This window comes from Tamandua tetradactyla, chromosome 2 (genome assembly GCF_023851605.1).
Source record: "Tamandua tetradactyla isolate mTamTet1 chromosome 2, mTamTet1.pri, whole genome shotgun sequence".
Classification (NCBI taxonomy): Eukaryota; Metazoa; Chordata; class Mammalia; order Pilosa; family Myrmecophagidae; genus Tamandua; species Tamandua tetradactyla.
Genome location: NC_135328.1, coordinates 31,079,438 through 31,092,433, shown reverse-complemented (window position 1 = coordinate 31,092,433; position 12,996 = coordinate 31,079,438). Strand labels below are relative to the sequence as shown.

Sequence of the window (12,996 nt, the reverse complement as noted above, 5' to 3'; positions counted from 1 at the left end):
GCAGTTGACTTTATGGATGCTCATACATTAAAACCAAACAAATTGGGAGGGGCCAAGATGGCAGCTTAGCAATGTGCGCGTTTTACTTCGTCCTCTGGAACAACTACTAAATAACCAGAAACAGTACAGAACAGCTCCCTGAGCCACAATAGTGACCAGACACACAGCATACCCCAGTCTGGACCAGCTGGACCGGCTGCGAGTCTCTGGAACCGTGAGTTCTCCAAGCCGCGGCAGCCAGCACCCGGCGCTCCTCCCCCACAGGTGGCTTCCCAGAGGGAAAGGAAAGAGACTCTAACAGTAGCAGGGACTGAGTCCAACCAAACACCAATTGTGGCATTAATAAACAAATTCTGACTACTAAAAATAGGCCTTCAGCTCAGGCAAAACTGGTCAAGGCGGAGGTCTCTTATTGGGCTAACAGGAAAAGAGGAAAGGGGATGAAATGGAAGTTTTTGTGGCTGTTTCTACGGAGGCTTGGCTGCCTCTGGATTCAGCCACAGGACTACTCGGGCTGCAACTGCCCAAGGCATAGGCAGAAACAGACTGCTTTCAGGGCTGTCTCCCGCCTGTTCTCCAGGGGAGGGGTGAAGCCCAATTTAGGTGGAATCCCTCGCTCAAGGAATTCAGACCCCAGGCCTAGGCAATTAAAGCCAGCCTACAAACTCTCCTCTGTCTCCACCACGCCCCCAGCAGGGAGAGCCTTCCAAAGTTAAAGGAGCCACAACATCTTTTGCTGGAGGGACCTGCAGGCAGACAAGCGCCACATACTGGGCAGGATAAGAAAAACAGAGCCCAGAGACTTCACAGGAAACTCTTTCAACTTGCTGGGTCTCACCCTCAGGGAAAACTGACGCAGGTGACTCCTTCCCCCTGATAGGAGGCCAGTTTAGTCCAGGAAAACCCGGCTGGAGTCTGTAATACCTATGTAGACCCTCCTAAGGGTGGGGAGGGAAAAGGCACCTTACAAGCAGGACAAGAAACAAGAAAACAAGAACTGAAAAATTACCCTCTGTTAAACAGAACATAAGCTAGAGGCCCAAAAAAAGCTGAACTGAAGGTCAAAAAACAGATAGACAACAAACTCATCTAGCAAGAGAACCCTAGGTAACATAAGTGAAAGCAATCTCCAGATAAACTAATTAAGGTAATTAAATGTCTAGATGCCAGCAAAAAATAACAAATCACATCGGGAAAATTGAAGATATGGCCCAGTCAAAGGAACAAACCAATTGTTCAAATGAGATACAGGAGCTGAAACAATCAATTCAGAATAGACAAACAGAAATGGAAAACCTCATCAGAAACCAAATCAATGAATTGAAGGAGGACATGAAGAAGGCAAGGAATGAACAAAAAGAAGAAATGGAAAGTCTGAAAAAACAAATCACAGAACTTATGGGAATGAAAGATAAAGTAGAAGAGATGAAAAAAAAGGAAACCTACAATGGTAGATTTCAAGAGACAGAGGTTAGGATTAGTGAACTGGAGGATGGAACATCTGAAATCCAAAAACAAACAGAAACTATAGGGAAAAGAATGGAAAAATTGGAGCAGGGGCTCAGGGAATTGAATGATAATATGAAGTGTTGAACACAAATATACGTGTTGTGGGTGTCCCAGAAGGAGAAGAAAAGGGAAAAGGAGGAGAAAAACTAATGGAAGAAATTATCACTGAAAATTTCCCAACTCTTATGAAAGACCTAAAATTACAGATCCTAGAAGCACAGTGCACCCCAAAGAGAATAGATCCAACTAGACATTCTCCAAGACACCTACTAGCCAGAATGTCAGAAGTCAAAGAGAAAGAGAGGATCTTGAAAGCAGCAAGAGAAAAGCAATCCATCACATACAAGGGAAACCCAATAAGACTATGTGTAGATTTCTCAGCAGAAACCATGGAGGCGAGTAGACAGTGTGATGATATATTTAAATTACTAAAAGAGAAAAACTGCCAACCAAGACTTCTATATCCAGCAAAATTGTCCTTCAAAAATGAGGGAGAAATTAAAACATTTTCAGACAAAAAGTCACTGAGAGAATTTGTGACCAAGAGACCAGCTCTGCAAGAAATACTAAAGGGAGCACTAGATTCAGATACGAAAAGACAGAAGAGAGACGTGTGGAGAAGAGTGTAGAAAGAAGGAAAATTAGATACGACATATAAAATACAAAAGGCAAAATGGTAGAGGAAAGTACTACCCATACAGTAATAACACTAAATGTTAATGGATTGAACTCCCCAATCAAAAGACATAGACTGGCAGAATGGATTAAAAACCAGGATCCTTCCATATGCTGTCTACAGGAAACACCTCTTAGACCCAAAGATAAACACAGGTTGAAAGTGAAAGGTTGAGAAAAGATATTTCATGCAAATAACAACCAGAAAAGAGCAGGAGTAGCTATACTAATATCCAACAAATTAGACGTCAAATGTAAAACAGTTAAAAGAGACAAAGAAGGATACTATGTACTAATAAAAGGAACAATTCAACAAGAAGACATAACAATCATAAATATTTATGCACCGAACCAGAATGCCCCTAACGTGAGGCAAACACTGCAAACACTGAAAAGGGAAATAGACACATCTACCATAATAGTTGGAGACTTCAATTCCCCACTCTCATCAATGGACAGAACATCTAGACAGAGGATCAATAAAGAAACAGAGAATTTGAATATTACAATAAATGAGCTAGACTTAACAGACATTTATAGAACATTACACCCCACGACAGCAGGATACACCCTTTTATCAAGTGCTCATGGATCTTTCTCAAAGATAGACCATATTCTGGGTCACAAAGCAAGTCTCAACAAATTTAAAAAGATTGAAATCATACACAACACCTTCTCAGATCATAAAGGAATGAAGTTGGAAATCAATAATAGGCAGAGTGCCAGAAAATTCACAAATACGTGGAGGCTCAACAACACACTTTTAAACAATCAATGGGTCAAGGAAGAAATTACAAGAGAAATCAGTAAATATCTCGAGGTGAATGAAAATGAAAACACAACATATCAAAACTTATGGGATGCAGCAAAGGCAGTGCTAAGAGGGAAATTTATTGCCCTAAATGCCTATATCAAAAGAGAAGAAAGGGCACAAATTAGGGAATTAACCATCCATTTGGAAGAACTGAAGAAAGAACAGCAAACTAACCCCAAAGCAAGCAAAAGGAAAGAAATAACAAAGATTAGAGCAGAAATAAATGAAATTGAGAACATGAAAACAATTGAGAAAATCAATAAAACCAGAAGTTGGATCTATGAGAAAATCAATAAGATTGATGGGCTCTTAGCAAGATTGACAAAAAGAAGAAGAGAGAGGACGCAAATAAATAAGATCAGAAATGGAAGAGGAGACATAGCCACTGACCCCACAGAAATAAAGGAGGTATTAACAGGATACTATGAACAACTTTATGCTAATAAATACAACAATGTAGATGAAATGGACAACTTCCCAGAAAGGCATGAACAACCAACTTTGACTCAAGAAGAAATAGATGAATTCAACAAACCAATCACAAGCAAAGTAATTGAATCAGTCATTAAAGAGCTGCCAAAAAAGAAAAGTCCAGGACCAGATGGCTTCACATGTGAATTCTACCAAACATTCCAGAAAGAATTAGTACCAATCCTGCTCAAACTCTTCAAAAAACTTGAAGAGAAGGGAAAGCTGCCTAATTCATTCTATGAAGCCAACATCACCCTCATTCCAAAACCAGGTAAAGATATTACAAAAAAAAGGAAACTACAGACCAATCTCTCTAATGAATATAGATGCAAAAATCCTCAATAAAATTCTAGCAAATAGAATCCAGCAATACATTAAAAGAATTATACATCATGACCAAGTAGGATTCATCCCAGGTATGCAAGGACAGCTCAACATAAGAAAATCAATTAATGTAATACACCATATCAACAAATCAAAGCAGAAAAATCACATGATCATCTCAATTGATGCAGAGAAGGCATTTGACAAGATTCAACATCCTTTCCTGTTGAAAACACTTCAAAGGATAGGAATACAAAGGAACTTCCTTAAAATGATAGAGGGAATATACGAAAAACCCACAGCTAATATCATCCTCAATGGGGAAAAACTGAAAGGTTTTCCCCTAAGATCAGGAACAAGACAAGGATGTCCACTATCACCACTGTTATTCAACATTGTGTTGGAAGTTCTAGCCAGAGCTATTAGACAAGAAAAAGAAATACAAGGCATCAAAATTGGAAAGGAAGAAGTAAAACTATCACTGTTTGCAGATGATATGATACTATACACCGAAAACCCTGAAAAATCCACAGCAAAACTATTAGAGCTAATAAACGAGTACAGCAAAGTGGCAGGTTACAAAATCAACATTCAAAAATCTGTAGTGTTTCTATACACTAGCAATGAACAAGCTGAGGGGGAAATCAAGAAATGAATTCCATTTACAATTGCAACTAAAGAATAAAATACTTAGGAATAAATTTAACTAAAGAGACAAAAGACCTATACAAAGAAAACTACAAAAAACTGTTAAAATAAATCACAGAAGACCTAAATAGATGGAAGGGCATACCATGTTCATGGATTGGAAGACTAAATACAGTTAAGATGTCAATTCTACCTAAATTGATTTACAGATTCAACGCACTACCAATCAAAATTCCAACAACTTACTTTTCAGAAATAGAAAAACCAATAAGCAAATTTATCTGGAAGGGCAGGGTGCCCCGAATTGCTAAAAGTAACTTGAGGGAAAAAAAACGAAGCCGGAGGTCTCACGCTGCCTGACTTTAAGGCATATTATGAAGCCACAGTGGTCAAAACAGCATGGTACTGGCATAAAGATAGATATATTGACCAATGGAATCAAATAGAGTGCTCAGATATAGACCCTCTCATCTATGGACATTTGATCTTAGATAAGGCAGTCAAGCCAACTCATTTGGGACAGAACAGTCTCTTCAATAAACGGTGCCTAGAAAACTGGATCCATATGCAAAAGAATGAAAGAGGACCCATATCTCACACCCTATACAAAAGTTAACTCAAAATGGATCAAAGATATAAACATTAGGTCTAAGACCATAAAATAGTTAGAAGAAAATGTAGGGAGATATCTGATAAATCTTATAATTGGAGGCGGTTTTATGGACCGTACACCTAAAGCAAGAGCACTAAAGAAAGAAAGAAAGAAATAGGAGCTCCTCAAAATTTAACACTTTTGTGCATCAAAGAACTTCATCAAGAAAGTAAAAAGACAGCCTATACAATGGAAGACAATATTTGGAAACGACATATCAGATAAAGGTCTAGTATCCAGAATTTATAAATAGATTGTTCAACTCAACCACAAAAAGACAGCCAATCCAATTACAAAATAGCAAAAAGACTTGAATAGACACTTCTTAGAAGAGGAAATACAAATGGCCAAAAGGCACATGAAGAGATGCTCAACGTCCCTGACCATTAGAGAAATGCAAATCAAAACCACAATGAGATATCATCTAACACCCACCAGAATGGCCATTATCAACAAAACAGAAAATGACAAGTGCTGGAGAGGATGTGGAGAAAGAGGCACACTTATTCACTGTTGGTGGGAATGTCAAATGGTGCAACCACTGTGGAAGGCAGTTTGGCGGTTCCTCAAAAAGACGAATATAGAATTGCCATATGACACAGCAATACCATTGCTAGGTATCTACTCAGAGGACTTCAGGGCAAAGACACAAACGGACACTTGCCCACCAATATTTATAGCAGCATTATTTACAATTGCAAAGAGATGAAAACAGTCCAAATGTCCATCAACAGACGAGTGGCTAAACAAACTGTGGTATATACATATGATGGAATATTATGCAGCTCTAAGACAGAATAAACTTATGAAGTATTTAACAACATGGATGGACCTTGAGAACATTATGCTGAGTGAGACTAGCCAAAAACTAAAGGACAAATACTGTATGGTCTCACTGATATGAACTGACATTAGTGAATAAACTTGGAATACGTCGTTGGTAACAGAGACCATTCCAAGATGGAAATAGGGTAAGATATTGGGTAATTGGAGCTGAAGGGATACAGACTGTGCAACAGGACTGGATACAAAAACTCAGAAATGGACAGCACAATACTCCCTAACTGTAACATAAAATGTTAAAACACTGAATGAAGCTGCATGTGAGAATGATAGAGGGAGGAGGGCTGGGGACATAAATGAAATCAGAAAGAAAGATAGATGTTAAAGATCGAGACGGTATAATCTAGGAATGCCTAGAGTGTATAATAATAGTGAAATGTATAAGGTACAATTTTAAAAATGTTTTTGCATGAGGAAGAACAAAGGAATGTCATTATTGCGAGGTGCTGAAAATAGATGATAATTAATACTTTAAAATGTCACCTTATGTGTGAGACTAAAGCAAAAAATGTTTGTTACAAAATTTATATTTTGACTAGAGCATTTCCTAATATAACTCATGTAGATAGTTTGATTAAATGTCATAAGTACTTGGAATCTCAGTTAGCACGTGAGATTTTGTTGGTTTGTCCAGAGTGATGCCCCGATGAATCCCAGAGTGATTTGATCAGTGACTGGAAAAGTATTTGCAAGCCCCCTTCGGGGAATGTTGAGAGCGGGGAGAAATTCAACTTCCCCAAGTTGAATTCTTGATATTCTCACAAGCAGTGTGGACAACCAAAGCTATAGGCTGAGCCCCAAGTCTTGGGGTTTGTTCATATGAAACTTAACCCCACAAAGGATAGGTCAAGTCTTCTTAAAATTTATGCCTAAGAGTCACCCCCAAGAGAGCCTCTTTTGTTGCTCATATGTGGCCTCTCTCTCCACCCAACATGACGAGCAGTCCCACCACCCTCCCCCTCTCTGTGTGGGGCATGATTCCCAGGGGTGTGGACCTTCCTGGCAACGTGGGACAGAAATCCTGGAATGAGCTGAGACTCAGCATCAAGGGACTGAGAAAAACCCTAGAATGAGCTGAGAATTAACATCAAGGAATTGAGAGAACCTTCTCGACCAAAGGGGGAAGAGTGAAATGAGACTAAGTGTCAATGGCTGAGAGATTCCAAACAGAGTAGAGAGGTTATCCTGGAGGTTATTCTTATGCATTAAATAGATATCACCTTGTTGTTCAAGATGAAGTAGAGAGGCTGGAGGGAACTGCCTGAAAATGTAGAGCTGTGTTCCAGTAGCCATGCTTCTTGATGATGATTGAACAATGATACAGCTTTCACAATGAGACTCTGTGAATGTGAAAACCTTGTGTCTGATGCTCCTTTTAGTTACTATATCAACAGAAGAGCAGAACATATGGAGTAAAAATAAATAATCGGGGGGAACAAATGTTAAAATAAATTTAGTTTGAAATGCTAGTGGTAAATGAAAGTGAGGGGTAAGGAGTATGGTATGTATAATCTTTTTTTTCTCTATTATCGTTTTATTTTTTTCTGTTCTTTTTATTTCTTTTTCTAAAGTGATGCAAATGTTCTAAGAAATTATGAATATGCAACTATGTGATGATATTAAGAATTACTGATTGTATATGTAGAATGGAATGATATCTTAATGTTTTGTTTGTTAATTTTTTTTTAATTAATGAAAGAAAGTTTAAAAAGAAAAACGAAACAAATTGAAAGTTGTGGTGTGGAACTATTTTTAAAAGGCAGCAACCCCTCACCATATAAAGAGCAATTAGCAACTGGTTTCTAAAGCCAAACTAATGATGGTTTTTTTTTGTTTTTTAACATGGGCAGGCACCAGGAATTGAACCCGGGTCCTCTGGCATGGCAGGGGAGCATTCTTGCATGCTGAGCCACCATGGCCCGCCCTAATGATGGTTTTAAAGATCAACATTGTCCAGTACTCTCTCCATGGCTCAAAATCGAGGACTCTTCTTACACCATTTCTTTTAGCTTATATGAGGTGAGCCCTGAAAAGGAAAAAGATCATTGAGTGAAATATCTCCTGGAGTATAGCCTCCTTATTTCCAATATCCTTGATAATGACAGGAACCTCTGATTTAGCCAAATTCCTACAGAGGATCCAAGTTGGTGTTTCATAAGGCTCCCATACTCCTGACGAACATGATGCAAGCTTCTACTTGGTGGCTGTAAACCTCTCCATGTACTTATCATAGCCCTCCAGTTCTGGAAGGTTCTTTATCTAAAAAAGATTGCCTTCCACAGCAAGCAGACAGATCTGGGAATCACTGGGGATACTCTGCAGAAGCATACTGAACTCAAGACAATTTTCTTCCAGGCGAAAAACTTTTAGGCGAGGACAGAAAGGTATCTTCACTGAGATCTGAGATATCTAGTGCTGACTGAGGTTGAGTTCCCTGACCTGCAGGTCTCCCACTATGTCAGGTATACTCCAAAGCTGGTTCTTAGACAGACCCACCACATCTAGGTGGTAAGAATACGAAGTTAGGGTGGTAGTGCCCAGAGTTGCTTCCCAGAGATGCTCAGAGTCTTGAGGGCAGAGAGTTGCACAAAGGTAGAAGGCAGCTCCAGTAGGTGATTGTTGTTAAGGCTTAGTGTCTCTAGTTTTTTCAGATTGCATAACTCATCAGGCAGAGCAGTCAGTTTGTGGCTGTTCAGGGAGAGACTCTTCAGCAGATTGAACGTCCCTGTCAGCACAGGCCGTAGGTTCTTGATCTTGTTGTTGGACAAGTCGATGGTCCTGAGATTGCTCGTCAGCTTCTGCAACTCTGAAAGGAACTCGGTCAGCCCACGGTCCTTGCTCTGAAAGACACCCGTTTTCTGCGTGGCTTCTACGTGAGCGCTAAGGGCACCGTTTCCCATCCTAGCGCCGCGGCAGCTCAGGCCCTTTTCTTCAGCTCACAGACAGCTGGGCCGGCCGGCTGCGCTCCCTGGGCTCTAAACCAGGAATTTAGAAAAACAAAGTTTTATCCTATATTTTATGCCAAAAGATGATCTGATGCTTGGGTTATGGCAATGTTTACAATATTGCTTATTAGTGAAACGAAGTTTAAAGCATGTATAAACACCAGATAAAAAATTGTTGGTGGACTTTGTCTTCGCCACCCGGCTTGTGTAGCTGTCCTGCGAGCCCTCTTCACCTCCCGTGCACAATGGCCACTCTTAAGGAAAAACTGATTGCACCAGTTGCAGAAGAAGAGGGAACAGTCCCAAACAATAAGATCACTGTAGTGGGTGTTGGACAAGTTGGAATGGCATGTGCCATCAGCATTCTTGGAAAGTCTCTGGCTGATGAACTTGCCCTTGTGGATGTTTTGGAAGATAAACTCAAAGGAGAAATGATGGATCTGCAGCATGGAAGCTTGTTTCTTCAGACACCTAAAATTGTGGCAGATAAAGATTACTCTGTGACAGCTAATTCGAAGATTGTGGTGGTAACTGCAGGAGTCCGTCAGCAGGAGGGGGAGAGTCGCCTCAACTTGGTTCAGAGAAATGTAAATGTCTTCAAATTCATCATTCCTCAGATCGTCAAGTACAGCCCCGATTGCATTATAATTGTGGTTTCCAACCCAGTGGATATTCTAACATATGTTACCTGGAAACTAAGTGGATTACCCAAGCACCGTGTGATTGGAAGTGGGTGCAATCTGGATTCTGCTAGATTTCGTTATCTTATGGCTGAAAAACTTGGCATTCATCCCAGCAGTTGCCATGGATGGATTTTGGGAGAACATGGAGACTCAAGCGTGGCTGTATGGAGTGGAGTGAATGTGGCAGGAGTTTCTCTCCAGGAGCTGAACCCAGAAATGGGAACAGACAATGACAGTGAAAATTGGAAGGAAGTTCATAGATGGTTGTTGAAAGTGCCTATGAAGTCATCAAGCTAAAAGGATATACCAACTGGGCTATTGGATTAAGTGTGGCTGATCTGATTGAATCCATGTTCAAAAATCTATCCAGGATTCATCCAGTGTCAACAATGGTGAAGGGGATGTATGGCATTGAGAACGAAGTCTTCTTAAGCCTTCCGTGTATCCTGAACGCTCGGGGATTAACCAGTGTTATCAACCAGAAGCTGAAGGATGATGAAGTTGCTCAACTGAAGAAGAGTGCAGATACCCTCTGGGGCATCCAGAAGGACCTGAAGGATCTGTGACGTTTGAGTTCTAGGCTGTAGAAATTTAAAAACTGCAATGTGATTAACCTTGAGCCATTAGTTATCATTCATGTACATGAATCACAGTTTGCTTTTATCTTCCTAAATATGTGAATCTGGGCCCCCGGAATCAAAGCAAATGCTTGGTATAATGCTTGCTATAGGAGCCCTTGAACAAATAAAATTAACTATCATAGTGTGAAAAAAAAAAAAAAAAAAATTGTTGGTGATCTGATGAACCTGTAGAACCAGACAGAAAATCGAAGTATGTACCTAAATAAACAATTTAAAGGAGACGAATCTGATCGTTGGGTTTTGAGCACCCTTCTCACCGCAGCCTCCCCCGAAATGTGGGCGAATCCAGGCTGGATCCTCAGCCCTCATCGCTGCTCACCTGGACTCTTGCCTGAGGTTGGGATAGGTCTCCCTGAGCCCCATCTTGTCTTGCCGCGGACCCCTCTCTGCAGCTCACAGAACACCCTACCCAAGGCAGATTCTGATCCCGTCACTCCCCTTGCTTAAAGCTCTCCTGGGGCTCCCGGTTTCCTGCGGGAGAGAAGCCCAAAGCCTTAGCATCGAGGCCATTTGGGGTGTCGAAGCAGCGCTACTTCCCCACTGTCCCCTGCGCCCTGGAGGAGAGCGAGTAACTCGGCTGACGTCACGTTCACATCAAAGTGCCGTGAGGCCTGAAGCTTATACGGTTTTTGACAACTTCTTTTAAAAAGCATAAAAAATAAATGAATACAAAATTTTAATTATCCGCCTCAAAGTAAGTGATGATTGAGAACAAAAAAAAGCCACAACAAATTGCGGATTTCACAAAACTGACATCTATGGTGAACACTGCAAATCTAGAAAAATAACACACTCTTGTTAACTGACTGACATGTTTATAATTCAAAAAAGACTTCAAGTTTGATTGCATACTCTTTGATCACCTTTTGATGTAATAATATCTTTGTAATATTTTCTAAACAATAGAAAGATAAGTCTATGTTTAGTATGGTTGATTGAAAAATTTTAAATGGATAGTTTAGAAAAGTATCTTTCAACTTCACAACTCACTGGTAATATCTTGAAACTTTCTAGGATTCTGACAACTGTAAAAAGACTTCATCAAATATCTTTCAAAATGATAGCTGGATAGATAGAAAAACAGTCCATATAGTGCTTCAGCTAAAAAATGCTTAGTATTGGTAGCTAGAAAAAAATGTTTTTTTATGATCACTTCACTCCAGCAGACTTGAAGTTATTTTAAGCATAAAGCACCCTTGTTGAAATAGTTTGCTGTTAATCTAATCTAAAAAACTTTCTCTGTTTCCAGAAACCCTTCCTAGCTTGCAGGAATGAAACATCATGTGAAACAATATCAGCACCTTCCTCTCTTTTAAAGGACAAGATCAAATGCCCAATTAGCCAGCAACAAGAGGGGTCTGCAAGATAATAGGGCATGTTGACCAAACAGAATTTCCTCTTCTATTTTTTGTTTTTCTCTCTGCAGCTTTTTTTCTGGATCCTGGCCATTTCTTGGGTTATAAAAGGCCAAAGCACCCTTCCCACTCTGAACTAGTCTTGGAAAAGTTTTTCCTCCAGTTCCTTGATGATGCATCTTCAGTGAACTCATTTCCTCACCAAATAAAAGACTTGTTTCTCTGATGTAGGATTGGGTGGGCCTGACTATATAGGACCATGTTTTGGTAACAAAACAAATCTTTCAAATACGAACTGTAAAATTTCAGGACATTTCATTTTTTCTCGTGAAGTGACTAATCTTAAATACTCTTTGAATTAATGACACTTGTTAATATGTTTGTGGATTATGTCCTCATTGTGGTATATTATATATTTAATGTTATCTTTGTACCTACGAGCATTTCATGGCAAACCATCAAGATATTTAAATCCACTTTTTTTCCCCAATATGTTCATATCATTCACTGTTATTTATTAATTGGATTATCAAATAATACAATAACCTATTCAGGGTATATTTATAATTGTTTGCTCAGCATTATCAACAGAATTTCTGTTTGACTTGGGTGTTCGAGACCTAAATCTTTTGCTTTCAATTGTATCTGTCTGCTGTTTGAAAGAATTTCCACAGACTTGCTTCTGGCTCTGTATATTTCAAACCTTGTTTCTTCTCCACTGACCACCCGGACTTCTGGTTCCAGGCATAAAAGATATGTCATATGCAGTGCACCTCTGGTCCTGACCATGAGATGACGCTTGTTCACTTAGTCATTACAGTGGGCAGCAGGGGGATTACAGGAAACTGTTACTGCGACAGAATGTCCAGCAATAACTTTATTATGCATGGTAGTGATTGTGAATCCCATCAAAATCTCCCACTAAGCCCAAATTTAATGCAACCAACTCAACATCCCCTTAGCCAGATCCCTAATGGTTTTCCTCGCCTCGTCCTAAAATTCTGAGAATTGTGCAAGTCCTAGTTCTGTGATTTTAAGAGATTCCTGGAGTCAGGAATACCAGGCTTAGCCATTTGCTACCTTCAACACCCACCCCACCCCAATGCAAAACCAAATAAACCAAACAAAAAACTATTACTTCCCATTGCTGTTTGAAGGATTAACAGGAATATATACAGCATGGTAGGTGCATACATTAAAATGATATCTGTACCTGCTACATTTTACCTTTTGACTATCTCGTATATCCACATTCATTTCTTTCCATCCAACATTTTAAATGTCTTTGCCTGAAAGAATGTAACCAACATAAAAGTGTAGCTGTCCTCCTTTTTTTCCCCAAAGGGGGACAATATCAAATCATATCTAGTCACTGTATCCAGCTTCTTGACCAAATGATTTACCTAATATCTTTTTTCTAATTCAAGAGATGATCC

At 39.7% G+C, this 12,996-nt stretch overlaps 2 pseudogenes; one reads left to right on the top strand and one right to left on the bottom strand.

The window, feature by feature from the left end:
* Nucleotides 1-7,691: 7,691 nt before the first annotated feature.
* LOC143659548 (leucine-rich repeat-containing protein 57 pseudogene) lies at nucleotides 7,692-8,977 on the bottom strand (annotated as a pseudogene).
* Nucleotides 8,978-9,084: 107 nt separating this feature from the next.
* Nucleotides 9,085-10,326, top strand: LOC143667590 (L-lactate dehydrogenase B chain-like; annotated as a pseudogene).
* The last annotated feature ends 2,670 nt before the right edge of the window (nucleotides 10,327-12,996 follow it).